Source organism: Thamnophis elegans, chromosome 2 (assembly GCF_009769535.1).
Source record: "Thamnophis elegans isolate rThaEle1 chromosome 2, rThaEle1.pri, whole genome shotgun sequence".
Classification (NCBI taxonomy): Eukaryota; Metazoa; Chordata; class Lepidosauria; order Squamata; family Colubridae; genus Thamnophis; species Thamnophis elegans.
The window spans coordinates 113,148,524-113,172,445 of record NC_045542.1 but is presented as its reverse complement, the minus strand read 5'-3'; the positions used below and the strand labels follow the sequence as shown (position 1 = coordinate 113,172,445).

The following is a 23,922-nucleotide window of genomic DNA, read 5'->3' as shown; positions in this document are numbered from 1 at the left end:
TGGTAACAGCTTCACAGTACTCCACAAGAGGGCTCCCTCTGGTAAAGGGGAAAATCCAACATTAGAAATTATATTTGATCCAGACATTTTCCTCCTATAAATAAATACCCGGGCAATGCCAGGTTATCAGCTAGTATTTTATAAGGAAAGAAATATCTGCAAGGAATATATTGCCATCAATGCAACATGTAGTGTTTAAGCAAGAACAAAGTTCTGGGTAGATCTTAAAGGAGTGTGATAGCCAAGATAAATAAGTAGTCAGACAGATAGCTCTGTCTTTCTAATCTGATTTCTAATCACAAGAACTCTGCAAATCAGTGTGTGAAAATATAGTTAAGTCCTCAACATACAACAGTTCATTTAGTGTCCGTTCAAAGTTACAATGGCATTGAAAAAATGACTTACAACTATTGCAGTATCGCCATGGTCACATGACAGTTGTAGTGTCACGGGATCATGTGATCATCTTTTGCAATTTTCTGACTGGTTTTCTATACATTTACATATGGATAATTGTCATGCTTTTTATACTTATTTCCAGTTTTGAGATGATAAGTACAAAGATTTTTGTAAAAGCTATAGGTTATTGCTTGTCAACTCTCAGGCTCTACAAATTTGATGTGTTGGATTCATAAATGGTTAAATTTATTAAAATTAGCAAAGCCCGCATTAAATCCCCCTTGACTCATAGGAACTCACTGGAGATTTTGGCCATTAGCTCTTTCTCAAAACAACTTAACTATTGGATTTTAGTTTTGAGGGAAGGAAATGAACAAACTTGTATAAACTCCAGAAGAAAATGCAGATTATAAACTATATTCAAAAGCAACGGGCAAACTCATACATGAAATATTATCATTTATCTACTTGATGCTCATCAGGGAAATGCAGTAGAATGCTGATCCATCCAGCTCAGTCCTAATTCTGATGTAAAATATTTTTTTATCAAAACAAATATTTGTCCTTGATCCAAAAGATCAATTTCTGAGCACATAATGATGAACATTCACAGACTCTGTTTATTTTTCTCTTATTAGACTGGAGTTCACTTTGGCAAATGTCATTTTGTTTGGGGAATTTAATTCCCCTAACATATATGTTCTGATAAGTTAGCTCTGCAACAAGTTACGTGATAGATGTGAGGAAGAGAATACAGCCAGTGCCAGACATCAAAATGTCTTTAGGTGGTTCAACTGTAAAGTTCAATGTAGCTCAAGGTAAAACAAAATCTACTCGGCATTTTATAAAAGTTGTTGAATATCTAACTGGGTTTGGGAGGAAACTCTTCAAATATATGCCTATTTCTAGTTTATAGTGCAAGGTTGGGTATACATCTGGATAGCAAAGTCTCAGTTAGGAACAAAATTTATTTTTCATTGTTCACAGATGTACCTCCCTATTAGCTAATAAGTTGAACAAATGCATTTCAATGTGATTTTCAAAGCTTTCATTTCAGGAAATTGCTTACTCTTGGAATGCCAAGAGTTTCAGTTAACATTTCACTAGGGCATTATACTGCAATTACGTTGATTGATGGCACTCTTTGAAACAGAAACCAGAAGAGGTCTATCTACTGAGCCATTTCAGATCGCTAAACTCAATATTGGTCTGCAGATGGGCCTCCATATTTTCTTTCATACCTGCAGAACAACCTGTAGTTACAAAGCAGTAACTTTGAAGTAGGCTTTAGTATTACACTGTTATACCTATAGTGGAGTAAAGAAATAACATAAGAAGATGGTACAGTAGTATTGTCTAAAATCATATCACTTATTCATGGCAGAATCCCATAAAAATAATATATTCAGTAATGATTGCATACAGACATGGATTTTTTATGAACAATAATATGTGTATCGATATAGAAGTTGATTTTACCTGAACATATATATTACTGAAATTTAAACATATATCATTTTTTTGCAAATAGAGACACAACTTGCAGGGGTGGGCTGCTGGGGATTCAGAGGGGTTCAGGAGAACCTCTAACTAAGACTCTGTGCAGTTCAGAAAAACCCCAATTCCCACTCTTGGCTGGCCCCGCCCAACCTGTCGCACCCCTCCCAGGAGTCCCCACATGGCTCATTTTGTATGCAGGTAAGTGCAGTGTGCACACGAAGGCTTGGGGAGGATGAAAAATGGACCTCCCAGAAGTTCGGGAAGGGCCTCCAGAGGGCCACCGGAACCTGAGGAGGCAGTTTTCACTTTCCTGGAGGCTCAAGAAAAACCTCCACAGCCCGGGGGGCAAAAATCCCCCCCCAATGATGTAGAAGGCCAACTAGACCACACCCACCATGGGCACGCATGCCCAGCAACCAGTCAGAAAACCCCTTTCCAAAAATTTTGAAGCCCACTCCTGGACATGTGTGAAAGTGTATTTATTGCAGTTTCTATAAACCGGGTTCAGTTCATTGTTTTTTAGTGGACAAAAGCTAATTAAAAGTAATATGACTTTAAATTTGAATGTGGTTATAAATTCCAGGGACATACAACAAAATGGATATGTTATTTTCTTTGATTTGAAGGATTTTCAATGCAGGTTGCATAAATATGTCAAAGAGATGAAGAGAACAATTCTAATCTCTCTTGGTCACCACAAGAAAGAAAAAAAATCTGTAGGCTGCAACACAGCAATTAAACAAAATACTAATTGCTTGCGTGAACAGCTTTCTTCTGAAACAGGAACGTAATATTTTTTACAACTCAAAAGATTTAACAAGGCAATATAGAAGCACTCAAAATTCCATATGGTGTGTTTCACATTTAAATGTGGGCTATGTTTTTCAGAGGGAATAAGCTTTTACTGGCAACATTCAGGAGCATATATAAATTGAAGTGATAATAGATCACTTTAGATTCAAAAGGAAATTAATTTCCTTTTAAAGTAAAAGACTCCTGTTATTATTACTGCTGCACAAAGGAATGTGAGAACAAATAAAAGCTTCAGGTTCAACACTATCAAACAAGGTATGTCGCAGTGTGTCATTCACTCCTCGACTGTAATATAACACAGAAAATAAAACAGTATTATAAAATTAAGACACTTTCATGCATTAAACATAGTGTATTTTTTTCTTCTCCTCCTTTCTTCCTTTAGTGAGCATCTGAGTGAGGTTGACCTCACAGCATGCTGCTGTGGTTAGCTGCTGGACAATCAAAATCCTTTATAATGGTTTCCCCTGTTTTTCAATAGCAACATTGTTTTTTTATTTTTTTTATTGAACGTCGGGTTTTCAATCATCTTTAGGTTGCTTTGCCTATATTTTTTAGGTACAGTTTGTTGGGTCTTCAACAATATAGGCCACTGTTGCTACAGTAATCTATATCAAAGGCAATGTTGTCACTCTCCGTACAAATAACCTTAATCTGTGCTTTTGTATTTCATCTTCAACTGTAGGTTGTTCATTGCCCCTCTGTTAGAGGGTATTATTCTTGAGATGGCTACATAGAGAGAGACTCCCAGGATGTACCATAGGACTCATAGGTATGTACTGTAGGTATCACATTAGAAAAACATTGTGTTTATTAAGTGCACATCAGAGTTGGTATTCAGCCAGTTCTAATAGGTTCTGGAGAATTGGTAGCAGAAATTTTGGGTAGTTTGGAGAACCAACAAATAGGCTGGCCCCACCCCCGCTGCCTCCCAGCCTATCTTCTTTTTTTGCCCTGAATAGGAGAACGGAGCTTGAAAGCAGGTTAGTGGGGTGGGGAAGGAATGGGGATTTTGCAGTAACCTTCCCCCAGAAGTGGGGAGGGAACAAGGATTTTGCAGTATCCTTCCCCTGCCATACCTAAAGCCACACCATGCCCACAAAGCCACACCTACAGAACCAGTAGTAAAAAAAATTTGAATCCCACCACTGGTGCACATGTCTCAGAGACATGTGAGAAGACGTGCAAGACTAATGTCTCAAAGATCCATGTCTTTGAGAAAAAAAGGTGTATCTTATACTCCGAAAAATATGGTATTTACTTAGAATTGTTTTGGTTTGGTTTTTTCATTTGAACATGCTATGCAAAATGGGTCCCCATTTTGTTTTGCTTAGTGAAGAAAACAATGTGGGATTCTAATTGATAAATGACAGCAAATTTCACCAGTGCCTCCATTGCACTTGGTGTTGTGGCCCGCCAGCAGAGCTGTTAACGAACTCAGACAGGGAGGAGGTTGGGGAGGAATATGGACCAGTCCTGGAGTCTGGGGAAGCCTTTGATGAGTGCTCTGTATGGGAGGCAGAGATGTCTGACAGTTATCAGCTGCCTTCGGGGCCAGGGCTGTCTGACAGTTATCAGCTGCCTTCAGGGTCAGAGATCAGTGGGCCAGAAAAACAGCTGGAGCCTGTTCCCAATGTGCGCATGCATGCCAAGAGAAGGGAACAGTTAAGGAACAAGGGCCGACTTGGGAGTAAAAGCACAGGTAGACGGTGAATGGACCCTTCCATAGAGAATAAAGTGGAGCAAAAGGGGAGTGGAGTTTGCAGGAGACAAATAATTTGCTTAATATGTGTGAAGATTTGTTCGTGACTCTCAGAGACTCCTTGCCAAGTATTTTCTTGTACAGCATTTTGCTTGGAAGATATTGGCCTGGCAGCTCTTCAAGTCTGATAAGGTCTGTAGTTCTAAATTCACTCTTGAAAGACTGCTTGCTGGGACTTTGCTGGATGTGAATGAGAGGAATTCACATTAGCTTCATAAAAAGGGGTTTTGTTAGAACTTTGCTTTGTGATTTTGTGAAGCCTAGGTCACAACACTTAGTTAGTCTTGTTAAATTACTGCATCATGTTTGAATTCTTATTTTAGATAATTAATCAAGGATGTAAGTAAATATGGCAATTATTAAAGAAAAGTCAGAATATTTTTTATCTATGCAACAATGGGTAGAAAAAAATAATTTAGGTTTAATTTCTTGCAATTATTTTATTTTGTTTCAGTATCTTCAGACCTTTTCTTTTTACTTTCCTCCTTCCTTCTTTATTTCTAAAGATTTTGATATTATACTCTCAACACTCTCATACATGTGCATTTTTATCTTACTTAGTGAAACATGATAGGAAATCATGCTACAATATCTAATTTTTGCCTCCCGAAGCCCTGCCCCCTTCACCAAAATGGCCGTGCATAGCCTTATGAAGGCTTCCAGAGAGCTCCTGGGGGCTGGGGAGGGCAGAAATGAGCAAAAATGGGCCGTGTTTCCCCCCCCCAGCCCCCAGCAGCACTATAAGCGTCCATAAGGCTATGCATGTAATTATTTTGACAAAATTAGGCCTGTTTTCGCAAAACAATGGGCCGTTTTTTGCTCTTTTTTGCCTTCCCTCACCCCCAGAAGCACTCTACAAGCCCCCCCCAAGGTTATTCATGCCTTTTATTTGAAAAAATTGGCTCATTTTCGTGAAAAACAGGCCATTATTCAAAGGTTTGCACAGTGCAAAAACTTTTCCCCCCTTTTGTAAAGCTCTTTCACTGATGAGAATTACATTGATCAAGTGCTGTGCCAGCAGAGACAAAGTCTTAAGGTTTGTCCACAATTTCTTTCTCCAGCACATGGATAAACACACCTGGAAACACCTACCTACCTACCTACCCCCCCCCTCTCTCTCCCCCTACCTATCTACTGTATTTCTCTCTCTCTCTTTCTATTTCTCTCTATATATCCCTCTACCTACCTACCTACCTACCTACCCTCTCTCTTTCCCTACCTACCTACTTTATTTCTCTCTATCTCTATCTCTCTATCTAGCTACCTACCCACTCTCTCTCTGCCTACCTACTGTATTTCTCTCTCTCTCTCTATTTCTCTCTCTCTATCCCTCTACCTACCTACCTACCTACCTACCTACCTACCTACTCTCTCTTCCCCTACCAATCTACTCTATTTCTCTCTCTCTCTATCCCTCTACCTCCCTCCCTCCCTCCCTCTCTATCCCTCTATCGATCTACCTACTTTTTTTAAATTTGCCTCTTCAAAACCTTGGTGCGTCTTATACTCCAAAAAATACAGTATGTGTGCGATGAAGCTTCTGCTGCTGCATTCCCTCTCTTGCCTTCCAGAACCTGGACTACAATTTCCAGAATTACTGGTGCACATTTGAAAAAGATGGGAAAGGGCAGCTTGTCTTTCTCAGCCCTCAAATTGCTAATGGCAAAGAGCAGGTAGATTGTCTGAAGCATCAACGCCATCACCTCTGCTCATGCAGGGAAAAGAACTCCCCCAATTGCCAGATCCTTTCTCAGTCTCACATACTGTGATGACAGTTGATGGGACCATGGCTGCATCAGAAAGAGTGGGCACATTCTAGGAGCTCCATAGAGCAGGGGTGTCCCAAACTTGGGAACTTTAAGACTTGTGGACTTCAACTCCCAGAATTCCCCAACCAGCAAGTTTGGACACCCCTACCATAGAGCAATCACCTGAACCAGCTTTTCTTAACTGGGAAATCTTGACACTAGCCAGTTATGTCTGGCTTTGGGAGAAAGTTACAATGAGGGAAGAATATAATTTGAATAATATACCTAGCTAATCCTACACTGAGCAGTACGGATGGGAAGCCTTAAAAACAAACTTCTTTTTCAGATAGCAAATGAAAGGACTTTATCCATCTGCATGTAAATTCAGCAAGCAGCAGTACTATCAGCGCCAATACACACAAACAAAAATAGCTGGAAGAATTAATTCCCCCAAATAAACAGGCAGGAGTTTAGGACTGATTTGGAAAGAAAGGATAGTGAGGTGTGTGGCGGGGGGCAGAATTCCCTTTGTTCTTTTTAATTAAATCCTTCAACCACCTCACTACACTGAATCAAAACTGAAACTTTTAAAATACTTTGATGAATACAAAATTGCTTCTGGGTCTGTAGCTGATTTGGCAGCATACCAATGGAAGGAAGGAATAGATTTCTACATTGCTGTCTGCTTGGAGCTAAAGACTGCATTTAGCCAATACACTTTTTCACAATGACTCCATGAGTATTTTCATGCCAATCTGCTATATATCACATACTGTTCCCCGAAGAGCCCTTAATTTAAAGCAGAATAAATATATTTTAGTATCAGCTTTAAAGAGGCTGCATTTTCTAGTTATATATTTTGGGTTGATGTGCACACTGGCCAAATGTGTCATCTGTCGGCCAAATCAAAGATTACCTTGGTTCCCTGTAAACTAAATCCCAGTTTTTGAGCAGCAGCTTATTGTACTTATCTGGAAGTGATTTATTAAAACAAAGCTGTCTGCCATGGAAGAAATGCTAATGAACAGCAGAAAAGAATGAAAAGAAAGCTAGAGCCACATGCAAGGAAAAAGCATGCTAAAGAGAAATTAGTTCTCTGTGTATGTGTATGTCTTGCTGTGTGTGCACACACACACACACACACACACACACACACACACACACACGAGAAGTGATTATTTTAGAATAGAATGGGCTATAATGTTCAGTAGTTGTAGATCCTGGAAAGTGCACTGCCTGTGCCAAATTTCTAAAATGTGGAGAGTCCAGCAAAGAAAAATTCTGTCTGAGAGCAATAACAATGCTGATTTTAGGAATCAATGTTCTTGTTTCATTCTTATTTGTTATCTACTGCTGAAAATGATGTAGCCACAGATAAATTCCTAAATTAACACACTCTGCCAGCGAAAATGGGCTCCCAAGCTCCATTTCTGGCTGCAATCCTCTACCGATGATAACAGAACTGGGGGGGGGGGGGGCGGGGGACATGCAGTTCTCCTGAGCTCATTTTTTGCTGGCATAAGCTGGTTCTTCACTGTTTTCAGGGCGGCCCAGCATGCGAATCCGTCCCCTACCCCATCTGGGCCTTGAGTTTGACACCCCTGGATTAGGCTAAAGAAATAGATACAGGTTATGGAAGGGCTGTGCTGAGAAATTTTAAGTGTTAATTCCACAGTTTATGTTCTACAGAACTTAAAACACATCAGACAGAATGACCCCCTCTATTCCCAAAAGCCATCATTCAAGACTAACTTGATTTCCAACTTGATCGTCCCAGTGTCCAAAAAAGAAAATCTAGCACACAGTACCTTGATTTATCTCTGCATGTTTATGGTGTAATACCTATACTGGAAACTCCTAAATTCTGGTTCTTTTTTTAACTGACAAAAGCTTCAAATAAATATAATTTATATTTTGAAGGGAATGAAGCATTCTGTAAACCTAATGCTATTTAGGAGTTTGCTCCCTTTGGAGCAATTAATTTTTAAAAGATGCACACACAAACTCATTTAAAATCATTTGTTGCCTTATTGCTCTCAGTAGGCTGTTACTTTAAATAAGCCAATTCATTTAACTAGATCACAGGAGAAAGAAAATATTTATAATGTGCTTTCAAAATATATTTCCCTTCCCTACTCAAATTACCAAAAGTAGGATTAGAAAAAAAAAATTGAAAAATTGATTGCTATTAATAGCTTAGCAAAATTCATTGTTGCAAAGAATCTAGTAGACAAAATTGCTTTACTGAAGCAATCCATGCTGTTTATAGTTTGATTATTTATAGGAAATGTGCTAAATGAAAAGCAGACGCACCAAATATGCTGCTGTCTTTTTCTCCAATTCCTAGAGCCAGGCGGAAAGTGTTATAGTATATAATTAATTAATTGCAGTTTTCTAGAGTCTTCAATACCTAATGCTAAAGGTTCCCCCGCATATGCGTGCCAGTTATTCCTGACTCTAGGGGGTGGTGCTCATCTCCGTTTCTAAGCTGAAGAGCCAGCACTGTCCAAAGACGTCTCCTTAGTCATGTGGCTGGCATGACTAAATGCCGAAGATGCACAGAACGCTGTTACCTTTCCACCAAAGGTGGCTCCTATTTTTCTACTTGCATTTTCACATGCTTTCGAAATGCTAGGTTGGCAGAAGCTGGAACAAGTAACAGGAGCTCACCCCGTTATGCAGTGCTAGGGATTCGAACTGCTGAACTGCTGACCTTAGTCTAGATAAGGTGCAATCACCACCCAAAACTCTGCCTTTAATACCATCTCTTGTTTCAAAGGGAACTTTTACCTTTACCTATATGACTACAGGTATAATATAAACACTAGGAAACATATTCCCATATCTCTTCTTCTCAGTGCATAATTGGTCAGCAATTCTCCCCATTACATCATCTTTAAAGCAGTAGACACATCAAATCCAGATGGAATTCAAGGGCTGCTCTTCTAAGGAGTTTTTAAAGAATTTGGTTTTGCACAGCCTTCCTATCATCACACATAGGAAGCTGGAATGTTGGTCTTTTGAAGTATTTTCATCCAAACATTGATTATCTCTTGCCAGGAATTCTCTGAGTCAAAGGAAGATAAGCAGAAACATCACAGCATAATCAAACAGAAAAAAAACCCATTTACTTTGTTTTCTTAAAATTGACAGAAAACTTATTCCTAGCAGGGGTTTTTAGGGGTGGCTCATAACACTACAATATTTCTTAGCCTAGGACATAAGGAAAATGTTCTTCACACTAAAGTTTTATTTCTGTTACAACAGATACCATGCAAAGAAAGCCATTAAACTTTACTCATTATTCTTTTCTTGTGCTTAATATCCCTTAATAGACCTTAATTAACTTGCACCAAGAACAATCCATATGCAAGCCTACTCAATATCAGCCAATAACACATCATTACCATACAAAAAGCAAATTCCCTACTGAGGGGTGGCAGATGCAAATCACTGATAACAAAAAGAGAAATCTATCTTATCTCCATATTGCAGAGATATTCTAATAAGCTCCATTGATATAATAACATGTGCAGCTGAGATATCCAGCTTCCATGCAGCACTATTGAATAGGCTGTTGCACATTTATTGTCCTGTAAAAGTGGGGCAAGAATACTATATTACCAATATGTTTACACATCTTGTCTGGAGGACATACATCAGTGCTTTTTCCCATTTAACAATGCAACACAGGGAAACAACAACCAGGAAGAACTTGCAGCTGTGGTATCCACATACCACATACCAACAAATATTTAATATCATAAATTTCTATGGGCTTACAGCTACCTCCTAAGCAGGGGTGGGTTCCAGCAGTCACTACTGCCAGTTTGCTTGTGGGTGCACGACAGGAGCATACGCAGTACAATAAAAATTGTTCTGCGCATGCGCAGAAGAAAAAAACAAGATGGCAGCATCTATGGCACTGCCCAGAGAACCGGTTCAGGAGCATGGAAGGAATGGGCTGCTGCCGGTTTCAGCAACCCAGGCCACCAAACCACTACTGGTCCAAACTGGTAGGAACCAACCACTGCTCCTAAGTGGACACATATTCAGTTAGAATAACAGAATAACAAAGTTGGAAGAGACCTTGGAGGTCTTCTAGTCCAACCCCTGCTCAAGCAGGAAACCCTATACTATTTCATCCAAATTGTTGTCCAATCTCTTCTTAAAAACATCCAGTATTCTTAACTACAGAGAGGAGATCAAGCAATGCAAAAAATAGCAATAAGTTTACCATAATCTTACAAGAAACACAAGGGCATTTTTTTAAAAAAAAATAGTGGAATGAATACATGATTCATTGGGGGGGGAGCCTAGAATACAGCAAATCTTAAGGCCACAGCAACAATAAAAACAATCATGATTAGTGATACAGGGAAATGCTGTTTGCTTTCTAAGAGAAGTTACATTGATTAATTTTTACACAATAGAAAACTTCTTGGATATGTTCATATAGTTATCAGAAGTAAAATATGACCCAAGGAAATCTTTGTCTTTAATATTATTGGACTTGCTGAACTCACTAGTTTTCAGCCATATGGGAGAACAGTTCAGATTTTCTTTTGATCTACCTGTTCTATTTCAGACAAGCCTTCTTCCTATGGCAAATGGCATGCTTCATCGTTACACAGTTCTTCTAACACAGTGATGTATTATTAATAACTTTGTCATGTGTCATGATATATAACTGTACTTGTGATTCTTTCTAGCAAAACAATATGCCCAAAACTCATTCCTGGAATCGCTTGAGATACATACACCTGTAGACATTTTTCATATTTGTTCTTGAAAGAGACAGGTTGAAAAGTTATTTCATGCCAAGCAGAATTTTATTAGTGCTAAAATCCACTATATGCAAACATGAAACACAATATGACTTTCTGTGAGAAGCTGCTTTGGGGACTGTTTGGATTTGAGGAGTGCTGGGACTGGTTGCCCATAGATGTTTAATTCACTCTACCATGCCAAAGAGGGACACAGTGGCTCAGTGGCTAATACACTGAGCTTGTCGATCAGAAAGGTCAGCAGTTTGGCAGTTCGAATCTTTAGTGCCGCGTAACAGAGTGAGCTCCTGTTACTTGTCCCAGCTTCTGCCCACCTAGCAGTTCGAAAGCACGTAAAAATGCAAGTAGAAAAATAGGCACACCTTTGAATATGAAGGTAACAGCGTTCCATGCGCCAGCCACATGACCACAGAGACATCTTCGAACAGCACTGGCTCTTCGGCTTTGAAACAGAGATGAGCACCGCCCCCTAGAGTCAGGAATGACTAGCATATATGTGTGAGAGGAATCTTTATCTTTACGTTTACCATGCCAAAATTTGCATCCTGCGCTCCAATACTAGCTTCACCTTTGGATAGCCTTTCCAGACATATACAGGTAGTCCTCAACTTACAACGGTTCATTTATTGACCATTTGAGATTAAAACAGCACTGGAAAAAGTGATTTATAACCATTTTTCACACATATGACCACTGCAGCATCCCCATGGTCACATGATTTACATTTGGATGCTTGGCAACGGGTTCATCTTTATGATGGCTGCAAGGTCCCGAGGGTCATGTGATCATTTTTTGTGATCTTCCATCAATAGGGAAGCCAAATTCACTTAACAACCGGGTTACTAATTTAACAACTTCAGAAATGTGGCAATTAAGGCCATAAAATGGGGCAAAACTCATTTAACAAATTTCTTACATAGCAACAAAAATTCTGGGTACAATTGTGGTCATAAGTTGAGGACTGTACATGCATGCACTCTATTTGGGTTTTAGAAAGATTAAATAAAATAAATAAATACACTCATTTTGGAGCACTCTCTAAGCCCTCTATGCATATAGAATGTACTCAAATAGAATGTACTGCAGTAAATGCAAGAAGGATCTCCACATTGTTGAATTCACTTTCAATATACTTTCCGGTCATGCTGACACCTCTCAGTCCAGATCTCTACGCTTTCAGCAAAAATACTCTGCAAATATAAGATGGAAGCATTTTGTCTTCCACACCACCTAGCAATTGTAGAGATTCCAGCATTTCTGATCACTTACACACACAGAATAGACCTGTTACAGACTGGTGGTTCTGTGTGTGTACACTGAAGATACATACTGGAGTTGAGCCGTAGGTATTTGCAAGCAGGATTAGATGTTTTTGGCAAGATAACAAGAGAAGTATTGTGTCATTACAAAGTTGCTTTCTTATTTATCTGTCTCGTCACCTTAGCTATTGTCTATACACTGCAAGATGAAAGCCTATTCTGCATATTTCCAACCAATATGGTGCTCAGCTTTCTTTTGCCAATTGGGCCTGCAATGCTTGCTGATGTCATCGATCCATCTTGTTTTAGGTATCAGGAGAGTAAAAGAATTGAAATGGAAATGTTCACCTAGCTAGAAGGACTGATGGCAGCTGGATCAAGGCAATCATACAATGGATTCCACTTGATAAAAAGCATCCACAAAAAAGGATGCTAAAACAAGACTTATGCAAATGTAATAGCAATCCTAAAAGCCAATAAACAAAAACAAAGAAAAGCCTAAAACCATAAAGAATGTAATAACCATTCAAGAAAATTCAAATGCTCTCTGGAAAAGCTTGCCCTTCAACATCTTCACCTCTGGAGCAGTTCCAGAGGTGGTATTCAGCAGATTCTGACCAGTTCTGTAGAACTGGTAGCGGAACTTTTGAGTAGTTCAGAGAACCGGTAAATACCACCTCTGACTGGCCCCGGCCCATCTATTCTCTGTCTCCCGAGTTCCAGCGATACAGAGGGAATAGGGATAGGAATGAAGATTTTACTGTATCCTTCCCCTGCCACACCTACCAAGCCATGCCCACCAAGCCATGCCCACCAAGCCATGCCCACCAAACCATGCCCACAGAACTGGTTGTAAAAAAAATTTGAATCCCACCACTGAGCAGTTCTAACCTCAAGTGGGATGCCGTTGTCACCAAAAACATTTGTGAATATCAGCCCAAAGTGTGCTGCTTCCCAACACATCCATAACAGCTGGGCTGACTTCAGTAGTATATATAAGTAACCTGGCACAGAGTTTTAGAGAACTTTGTAGGTCAACACTAGATAATCAATTGCTCCCAGAAGTTATTAGATCACCAATGCAAGGCTTGTAAAATGGGTGTCACTTGCTCACAAAGGTTAACTGCTGGCAGGCATCCAAGCTCCTGTATTCTATGCCAAATAAAACTTTCAAATAGTTTTTAAAGACAGTCCTATAAAGAGCATGTGGCAATACCACGGACACTGCTGCTCAACCATAATAAATTATTCATCTATATCTAATTAAAAGCAAATATTTGGAAGTAGAAAATTGACAATGCCAATTTGATGCAATTGTCTAAATAAACACGAAGGTGTTCTTAGCTTCCACAGGATCGGACAGATGTATTTCCCCACGTTTGTCAGACAAAAATAATAAAACCAGGAATCTACAAAACGTGCAGCTGAAAGGCTGAATAAAAATATGGCTGAAACCTTTTCATTTGTTACTGATAATTAATACAATTATAGCCATCTTTTTAATGTCTTTATTCTGTCAGTTGAATCTATTTATAGTGAATCTTACTTGATTCACCATAATTTCATTCCTCCCACAATCCATTTACAAGCCTTTACTAAAAAAAAAAAATCAAATAAATTATTTTGCATGCTAATATCACTGTCTCTGAAAGACAAAAAAAGGGATCTGAGATACAAATCTTACAAAACTGGCATGTGCAGATTAACCACTGATGTGGTTACAGATGCCTGAAATTTATCTAAACTACATGAAGCTTTTTAGTATGCCAGATTGCGAAACAAAAGATATATAAGTTCACACGTTTATTTTGTACTCTGGTAACATGTGCCAAAATGTGCCAAACATATGTCAAAATTCCCCATAGACTGGTGAATTTAGACCTGGCTGTGAATGGAGAGAAAGGAAACAGAAGTCGTTTTAAACATTTTATTATGTATTAATTCATATACAATTTTATTTAATATTGGTTTAGCAGCCATAGAAAAGCTGGAATAGACTTAGGACTGTAAAAGGTAAGAAAAGATAATCCAAATACTTGTTGGTCAGCAGGCAACTTGACTGTCCTAGAGCCATTGTAAAAGTTTATATAAGGTACTTCTCAAGCAAATTGTTCAGAATGATGGAGCTTAAAATTCACCTATGAAGAGGTCCAAAAAATGAATTCAATAAGTGAAAATTTAATTATATCAAATTAGTCAGCATGATTGAAAAGAAAAAGAAAGGAAAGACGTTCCTGAAGGTTTTATTCCACTGGTCATTGCTGATTGTAACAGGTGTCACTCATCTCAGTTTCAAGGCCATTGAGCCAGCGCTCTCTAAAGTCATTTCTGTAGTCATGTGGCCAGCATGATGTTGCAGCACACTGTTTCCTCCCCGCCAAAGTGGTATCTATTTATCTACTTGCATTTGCATGCTTTCGAACTGCTAGACAGGCAGGAGCTAGGCGAAGGCGTAACTCGTAGGTCTCGAACCTAGGCTGTTGGCTTTCCTTCTGGAACCACTGAGCCATCACATTTCCTATAATTGTGTGAAAAACTCCAAAAAGACTGTGAAACTGAAAAATGGCAACCTAGTCTAAAATAAATACATATTGGGGCAAATCTATCCTAACTTCTCAAAAAATGCATTTTCTGGTCTGGCCATTGAAAGTTAATATGCCTTGTCTGTAATTACTAAACAAAGAAGCAAGAATAAAATTACTAGCATAGTAATGAAATTATTATTTATTTATTTTATCCCCCTTTTATTATTGTTATAAATAGCTCAAGATGGTGAAGACCCACAAAACTGCAAGATCAAATTTGGGTCGATCACTGGCTTCAGAGATTTATTCTTCCAAGCATTTGGATTCATGCTGGAGCCCATCTTCAGGGAACTTCTCTCTACTGGAATATATACTTTGGGCTATTCTGTGAGTTGTGTTTATGGGGTGCCTTCCTATTGGCTAATTGGTGTGTTGATGGTTGGTGATTGGCTGTGATTTCCTTGTGCTGCCAAGCCCTCGGCTCCTAAGTAGTGATAAGCTGGTGGTAAATTAGCACTCCTGTTAACTGAAAAGTGGCCCATTTCCCAGGCTTCAATCATTTCTCTGGCAATTTTCTACCTACATGGCCAACAATCTTAGTAGCTGCTAACTTAAATGAGGATCATTATTCATTGCAATGTGAGTCTACCAATGAGTTTGGGCCTCCTTGGCCGACCGCTCACTTGTGTTCTTGCAATCTGGTGGTTAGCTTCCTCCCCTCTGTCCTACATAGTTACAGGGACAATGCCGGGAATTCGGTAGATTACATTGAAACTATCTCCCACCTCCAAACAATCTTTTCAAGGCATATAATGCATTACATAATTTGTTCTGTATGGTATCCGCTGTGCAGTGTGTGACACCCACTTGCAGATCTCAGAAGCTGTGTTCTACTGCTTCCAAAATGTTTTTGGTGTATGGTAGGGTATGTAGTTTGCATTTTTCCTTCTTTTTTCTTTTCTCTCCTTTGTTTTGTGCACAGGCCTTCTGTAATAAAGGCTTGTGGTACCCATTATACTTGAATTATTCGTGTAGGTACCTTCTCTCTAGTTGTTTAGCTTGCAAACATATACAACACACCTTCCTCCTCCTATTTTCCCCACAACACTTTGTGAGGTAAGTTGGACTGAGAGTGAGTGACTGGCCCAAAGTCACACAGCTAGTTTTCATGCCTAAGATGGAACTAGAACTCACAGCCTCCTGTTTCTAGCACAATCTGGCTCTATGGTGATACTCTACTTAGAATACCATGCAAAATTAATATCATTTCATCGTCAAAAAGGATAATGATGGATAATGAAGAGCTGTGCAGAAACATATGAACAAAAATAATAATAAGCAAGATTATATTATTCATTAAGAAAGAGTAAAATATTTGGTGATGTTTTATTTTATATAGAAGCATATAAAACTACACCTGCTATTAAAAATAGATAAACATCTTTTTAAAAATTCAGGAACTGTGGTCATCCCACAATGCCAAATGATATGAATTTGGGAACAATATGGGATGCAACTTCACCCAACACAGAGTTAACCTATGGAATTGGCTACAAAACATAATTACGATAGACGCTGTTGTTTGGCTTTAAATAGGAATATGACAGATTCATGAATGCTATCAGTGCATACAGATTCTCGTAATTAAATATTATTTCCATTATCTCAAGTAATAGTCCTGTCATTAGCCGATGCTCTGGAACAAGATGAGTAAGAAAGTGTGGTGGATTAATGCCACACATTGTGACGCATCTGGATAGTAGAATTAGGAAATTAGACCTTTGGCTTTATCTAATATTACCCTTGATATTTCTGCCAAGTGTGTTTTCCCCATGATAGCCTACCTATCTAGCAAATGATAGGAATCAAACAGCATATAGAGAGAATCTTCAAGCAAGTGCCAGTAGCCAAAAATGTACTCGCTTGCAATCAATAATTTTTTCTAAAGATGTTTTGATGTAGGGTGATTGAGGGAAGGAACATATGGTATAAAAAAGATAAGCGGAAGCCTATTGAGGAAGCATGCCTCAGGCATACCATGTAATACAGTGGTGGGATAAAAAAAATTACTACCAGTTCTGAGGGCGTGGCTTGGTGGGCATGGCATGGCTTGGTGGGTGTGGCAGCGGAAGGATACTGTAAAATCTCTATTCACTCCCCACTCCAGGGGAAGGATACTGCAAAATCCCCATTTCCTCCCAATCAGCTGAGACTCAGGAGGCAAAGAATAGATGGGGGCTGGGCTAGCCAGAGGTAGTATTTACTGGTTCTCTGAACTACCCAAAATTTCCGCTACTAGTTCTCCAGAATGGTCAGAACCTGCTGAATACCACCTCTGATATGATAACATGATTACAATGACGGGAGCAAGACTTTACCCTCACTGACAGACAAGGCAGGGACAGGAGTACCCATGGGTACTCCTGTCCCAACATAAAAATGGCATAAAAATCTATCTCAGCTCTGCATTCTGAAATAGAGACAAAAAGGTCAGATAAGTGGTTTCCCTGCAAGGAAACCATACATGCAAAGTTATACACATCCATATATAGCACATTAAAAATTTGTCCCATCCCTCCCTCCAGCCAGACATCCCAGTACTAAAGGCCTGAGTCTCTTCCTCTCACCTTTTAGAAATAAGACTTTTACTTACTCCCCTCCAAGCTGTGAAGGTTGCTGCCATCCTTTTTTAAAAAAAAATGTCTACCTGTGTCAAAAGAATCCTGGGTTCTAATTTCACCAGCTTCAAACCTCACAACTGATGTTCACAGTCTAAAATATTTAGATAAGATAAAGTTTGGGGTTGGCCAACAATCTGTCTGTTCAGTCTCAAGGCACCCAATATTCTTGACAGCCATCACTTGCGTTTATATTTTCAAATAAAAGGCATGGTTCCTAATAGACATTTGAAAGCAAAAGCAACTAGCAGCATGGCTGATGAGCTGCCAGTGACATTCTTCAGTGCTGTCAGTGGCCGACCGTTCTCCCCCATATCACCTCTCACTGATAGACAGCACATGATTTGACCTTATCTCTGTTTTTTCATACCCTGCAACCATTACCAGCCTTTCAAGCCACTGATTGAAAGCCAACCAACGAAGATATGAGCATCAATGAGCCACCATGACTGGCTTGTCAAAAATTATCCAAAGCTTCAGTACTTCATCACTGTGATTTGGCAAAACATCACCCCAAAACATGACTCCTTAGACAGCTGGTGGATGGAACAAAGCTTACTTGATCCTGACAATTATTTTAAAGTGAAATTTAAGGTTAAACAAAACTGGTGTCCAGTTGTGTCTGGACATGGCTCAAGTCTGGAAGGGAAGAACTGAGCCAATGCATTAATAACAGTTGTTGGATAGGGTGAATGGATGAGGCAGACTCAGAAACTATCATACTGTCTGTCAGTATGTAACAACAGCGTTCAGCTTTTATAAGCAAAATTGCTTCTACCAATTCTAAACTGTCTGCCGCTCTGTCTGTCTATCTATCTATCATCTATCTATTTGTAAAATTTATTGAATGTGCATTTTACCTCAGGGTAACTCCAGGCAGCTTAGAATCATTAAAAAAAAATAAAACCTAAATAAAATGCTACACAGGGCCAAATACCACGGTCCAATCAAAAGATGGAAAGGGTGGGAGCAAGATGGAGGGGAAGGTGGGATCTGTCATCAATCAATCAATCAATCACCTCCACTATGATACTTTCTCAACTGAGCCCCAAGCCAACTTTATAGCTCTTCAGGCTCTTTATAGTGGAAAGAGATTGGAGCTAACCTCATTCCAGGTGAGAGGGCAAGCTATTCCAGGTGGCAGGTGCAATGGCAGAGATGGAGCCAAGCAGCAGGACTATTTGGGCTGCCAGGGCCCGCAGCCTGCTCCTCTGCCAGCATGGGTGGAATGGGACATTCCCAGTGGGGTGATATACTGGAGATTCTGTCATTGCTAAGTCACCAAAACTAGCATGCATAAGTACGGCATTCAGATTTTTAAACGGTGGCTCCCCTTGGGAATGAATTTATATTTATTTTAGACTGTGTGAGGAGCCAGGTAAAACTTATATGACATACCAATACACTTTTCACATGCATACGTAAGAGCACAGCTGACATTTGACAAGCCTAAACAATATTATTTCTAATAATCCCTTGTAGCCATCAATGCTGTAGCAGAAAAAGAAGGAAAAACCCACCCTTAGCAAGAGAAATATTTATTCACAATTGCCCATATTCGTGAAATGCAAATGATGATATTCTGCTCTTTCAAAAATGAGCCTCTACATGTGGAATTTCATGATAAAAAGCTCTAATGTCCCTGTTTTCTCTTGATAAACCCTGCTAGCTTACTGATGCATGAATGTGCTGAAATTGAATTACTGTATAACAGCAATTACGTTTCACAGTACACCTATAATGGGAATCAATTTTGCAGTGAACACCAGGTAGCCAGGAGAAAGGGGCAAGAAGCAGAAGGAGGGACTAATAAAGGACAGAAAATATGGAAAGAAGGAAGGAAGGAAGGAAGGAAGGAAGGAAGGAAGGAAGGAAGGAAGGAAGTAAGGTCGGATTTTCTTTTTATTCTCCAGAATTTTTTTTTCTTTTTTTAGCATTATCAATTTAAACTAATAGCATACATTAGCAGTAGTAAGCAATTATTCAAACAAGACATAGCAAGCAAAGCATGATTTTCATTATTCCTTTCAATAATCAAATGTTTCTGTCTTCATCTATGTAACAATGTTTTTTTTATCTAATTAATCAATAAAGTCATTAATATCACTGCCCACTCAGCACAGGACTCAAGTGTGGCATATACAGTATCATTAAAGATCACAAACATACAATAAAACCACTTTTAATGAAACATAAAAAAGTAAAACAAAGACATATAAACACACCAAGTACTGAGGGGGAAAACTGATTCAACAGTTCATACCCTTGTCAGACTCAATGCTTGAGCAAAAATCAGGTCCATAATGCCTTCTGAAAGGCAGGTAGGGGCAAGGGCAGCTGAATTTGCCATGTCCTATTTCTCTGTGGTGCTTCACTTTCCACTCATATCACAATTCCTTGTTTGTATGTTTGTACTGGGAAAGTGAGCTGCACCAGCTGAATTGGAAAGAAAAAAGGATCAAGGAAGTTTAGAATGAATCAGGCAGCAATACTTTATTTCATGTTTTTACTAGCTAGATACTCTTGCTTCGTAACGAAACTATGTGATTGGGCTATGCAGGAGAAATTTGGTTCACAATCTGTTGGCTCAGTGGTGGTAATTGATTGAAACACATAAGGGAATATCGCTCCCGCCACCTTGAGTCCGGAAGCAGTTGCATAGGTGGAAGGCATAGACATTTTGGTGATGTACTGACATATAGTACTGTAAGGCACCCCAGACTGCTCCTGAAGAAAGGTGTGCAACATCTGCCAGTTTGAACTGAGGTAAGAGAATGTGAGGCAACTGACAATTGGAATAAAGTTCTTTTCAGGTGGGGAGGACGAATAGAATCAAGCTCCTTAGCATCAGAACATGTTAATATAAGGCAACTGGCAGTTGGAATAGAGTTCTTTTCGGGTGGGGAGAGGAGTAGAATTCCTTAGCATCAGAACCTGTTAATTACTGTATAAGAAATACTAATGATCTGATAGTCAGTTTCTTAGCGACTACCTAGAAGCCTAAATGCCAAATTTCAAGTGTGTAGGCTTTACGGTTCTGGAGATTTTTGATGAGTGAAGATTTTCACGGGTGTAGGTATGCTGGTCTTGTTGTATTCGGGTCTTTTCCAATGTAAGATTCCCATCAATCTTACATGGGAAAAGACCCGAATACAACAAGACCATACTGTACCCACATGCGAAATCCAGTCCCCATCTGTTTTATCTTCCAGGAGATACTATGCTGACAGTGTCCTGGGCCCTTTCCATAATTTCTTTTTACCATTATTCTGGGTAAATAAGAGTAAAAAGATGTTATGTTTCAACATAAGTGAAGCCGGTAATTTTTAACCATGAAAGTAATTGTATTTTACTAAACAAATGATCTTTACAAATTCTCTTGAATTTAGTTCATTTATTTCTCTTTAGTGTTTTACAAGTAATGTAATGAATCAACAATACTATTTTTCTTCCTGCCTGATAAATCATTATGGTAGACTGAACATTCTCCATTTGCAAAATAGAAGCCCTTTCTCTGACCAGATAAACAAGGATCTAAACATAAGGGGAAAACAAAATATTGCTGAATTTGATGTTATTCCAATATAGCTTTTGGATATCTAAACAATTCTTAAATTGTTTGCCTCCAGAATGGCAAAATTATGTCAAAGCTGAATTACGTAAATGCAAGGATTTAGAATAGATTATCATAGAAGGAAATCTTTATATTGCCCTTAATTTCTCAGGCAAAAGTAAGATTTCTACAATGCACCAGATAATTTTGAAAACTCCAGCAAAGCAGATAACGTGAAGATAAATTATGAGACCTTCAGATTGGTGTTATAAATAAAACATTTTAAAATGAAAAAGGTAAACCCTCAATTTATCACTGAAAATTTGCAACTAATAAGGCACAATCTTTCTTTAAACGAGGAAGAGAATCCAGCCTTGTTCTTCCCCCAATTCTACAAAACAGATTGCTGTTAATTCATGGCTGTTGACTAACTCTGGCAAAACAGATTGCTGTTAATTCATGGCTGTTGACTATCTTTATACTACATTATGATACAGCGCAGTGACCTAGAAATTCAGCAGAAAGCCTTCTGCTGCAATTCCGGAATCTCACCAGACTTCCATAGAGCCATATGACCATTAATGCTGATCATCAAATAAACAGCATGAAACAAACATAGCCAATTGCTTTTAATGTATTGTAATTCTGCAGTTACACTATAAACAAGATTCAAAATAAACACACTCTTTTTGAAAAGACCTAAACACTATTAACTCTGACAATATTTGCAGTTTTAAAAATATGTACTATGAAACTGTGAAACACTGTGATTGAATAATTCCATCCAATGCTGCAATCACAGTCTTTCTGGAATTTCCTGTTTTTTCATCCCCGATCTAGGAAGAAATAACTGAATTGGAAGGGATCTTGCAGGTCTTCTAATCCAACCCCCTGCTCAGGCAGGAAACCGTATACCATTTCAGGCAAATGATTGTCCAATCTCTTCTTAAAAAGAGATTTTTAAAAAACTCTTAAAAGTTAAACAGTTCTTTTTTCCTGTTCATCATTATCTTTTTGCCATTTTCTCCCATTAATGGACCAAAAATTTCCTTGACTTTTTTCTTGGTTTTTACATGTTGAAAGAAGCTTTTTTGTTATTGCTTTTTTGTTGTTTTTTGCTGATATTCTGTCTTATGTGGCCCTCTTTCCACTTTTTATACTTGTCCTTTTTATCTTTCAATTTATCAGAGAGTCAATTCAATTTCAAGAAGGAAGGAAGGAAGGAAGGAAGGAAGGAAGGAAGGAAGGAAGGAAGGAAGGAAGGAAGGAAGGATTTGGAAGTTTATTTTTAAATGGAGGGTAGAAGGAGTGGTAGAAACAAGATTTATTTGCTCAGTGTCTCCATGCTACTAGTCCAAAATGAAAGTAGCAAAATATCTGTACCATTTCATGAGAAAATAGATGTATGCCAAAGTATAACCACTTTTAAACATTTGTTTGTCAATGTATCCTCTGATTCAGAAAAATACAGAAAACTAAAAGAGAACAGAAATTCCAAATTGATTGTCAAATTTCATACAGAATGATTAGCATATTAGTTATAGAAATGAGCAGAGAAACTTTATTTCCAAAGACAGCACCTATTTTTTAAAAAAAAATGAATAAGAATGCTTACATTTTGTCTTAATTCTATTAGAAAGAATCTAAATTTTGTAAAATGTAAACTATTACAGGTCTATCTACATTTGCTCTTGTTCTAGAGATTTCAGTAGGGATTTTTCCATATACTTTAAACATAATTTTACAACTGGCAAGTTTAAAAGCTTGTTATTCTTAAAATAAAAGGCAAAGTTAAATTCTATATCAAACATATTTTTGCATTTTTTTCCTATTCTTTCACATAATTGCCACACAGAGACATCTATTTATTACATAACTTAATTATATGTCTCTTCTTTCCTATTTCAATTGTTTTCCTCAAGTAAGATAAATCTTACAATAGTCTTTAAAAACTCACAGTAACTAATTCATAACGAAATGCTATGATCAAGACAGGGAGAAAAGAAATAGCAATACTCAAAAACCATGTGCCTATTATTGTTGACATGGCCTTCAAAATAATTCATACACTTCTGTGAGCAGGTAAAATCCAACACCTAATTTCAAGTCCTAATCTCTGAGGGTTTTTTTTGTTTTGCAAAAACTGCTGGTAACAGGAGACTGGGCTGAAGACTATGGACACTATAAGTATGTACCATTTATAGGAGACAACAGATGCAAGCACCTTTATTACTGACGAGAATGTCTGTTCAAAATCTTCTAAATATATAAAAATGACCCTCAATATTGATGTATAAATCAAGAATTTAAAATGCATAGTGTGAAGGGGAAATGTACTATCAAAAAAGCAACATTTCTGCTTTAGCAAAACATAAATCAAGGTGTATATATAAACCAACTAACTTTTTCTACATTCACACAGTGCTACCCTAAACTAAAGTGCAGTGAGCCTTTTATGATCATTCAGTAAGTAAGCATGAGAAATTATTCTTAAAATAAATTGGAGAAAACGTTCTGAGAAATTTTCATTGTATTTTCTGCTTCATTATGGTAGTCTACAAGGTGGTTCAGAGCTTAACACAAGTCTTGCTTTTTTAAAACATGAAAAACAAAATTGTATGTTATTCTTAGTGAATTGTGAGGTCTTTCCCATAAGTTCCTACTAGACATTCCCTGGAGTAGCTTAGAAACAAGGGGATGTGATGTGATACCAGATCATGTTGACTGCTGCTTTGTGGAACATCTAACTAGCAGAAAGCTGCTGAAAGAACTGAACACATTTTTTATTTTTTTCAATATATACGTCTACCTCTTTGGACAATAAAATTCATCCCATTACCCCTGCAAATGCAAGAAAATTCCATGCCACTCTCAAAAAGGGAACTTTTTGGGGGGAGG

At 38.3% G+C, this 23,922-nt stretch overlaps 1 protein-coding gene across 1 annotated transcript in view; it reads right to left on the bottom strand.

Moving 5' to 3' along the window:
• The window catches only part of CACNA2D3 (calcium voltage-gated channel auxiliary subunit alpha2delta 3), a 594,623-nt gene that overhangs the window by 406,190 nt on the left and 164,511 nt on the right, over nucleotides 1-23,922 (bottom strand).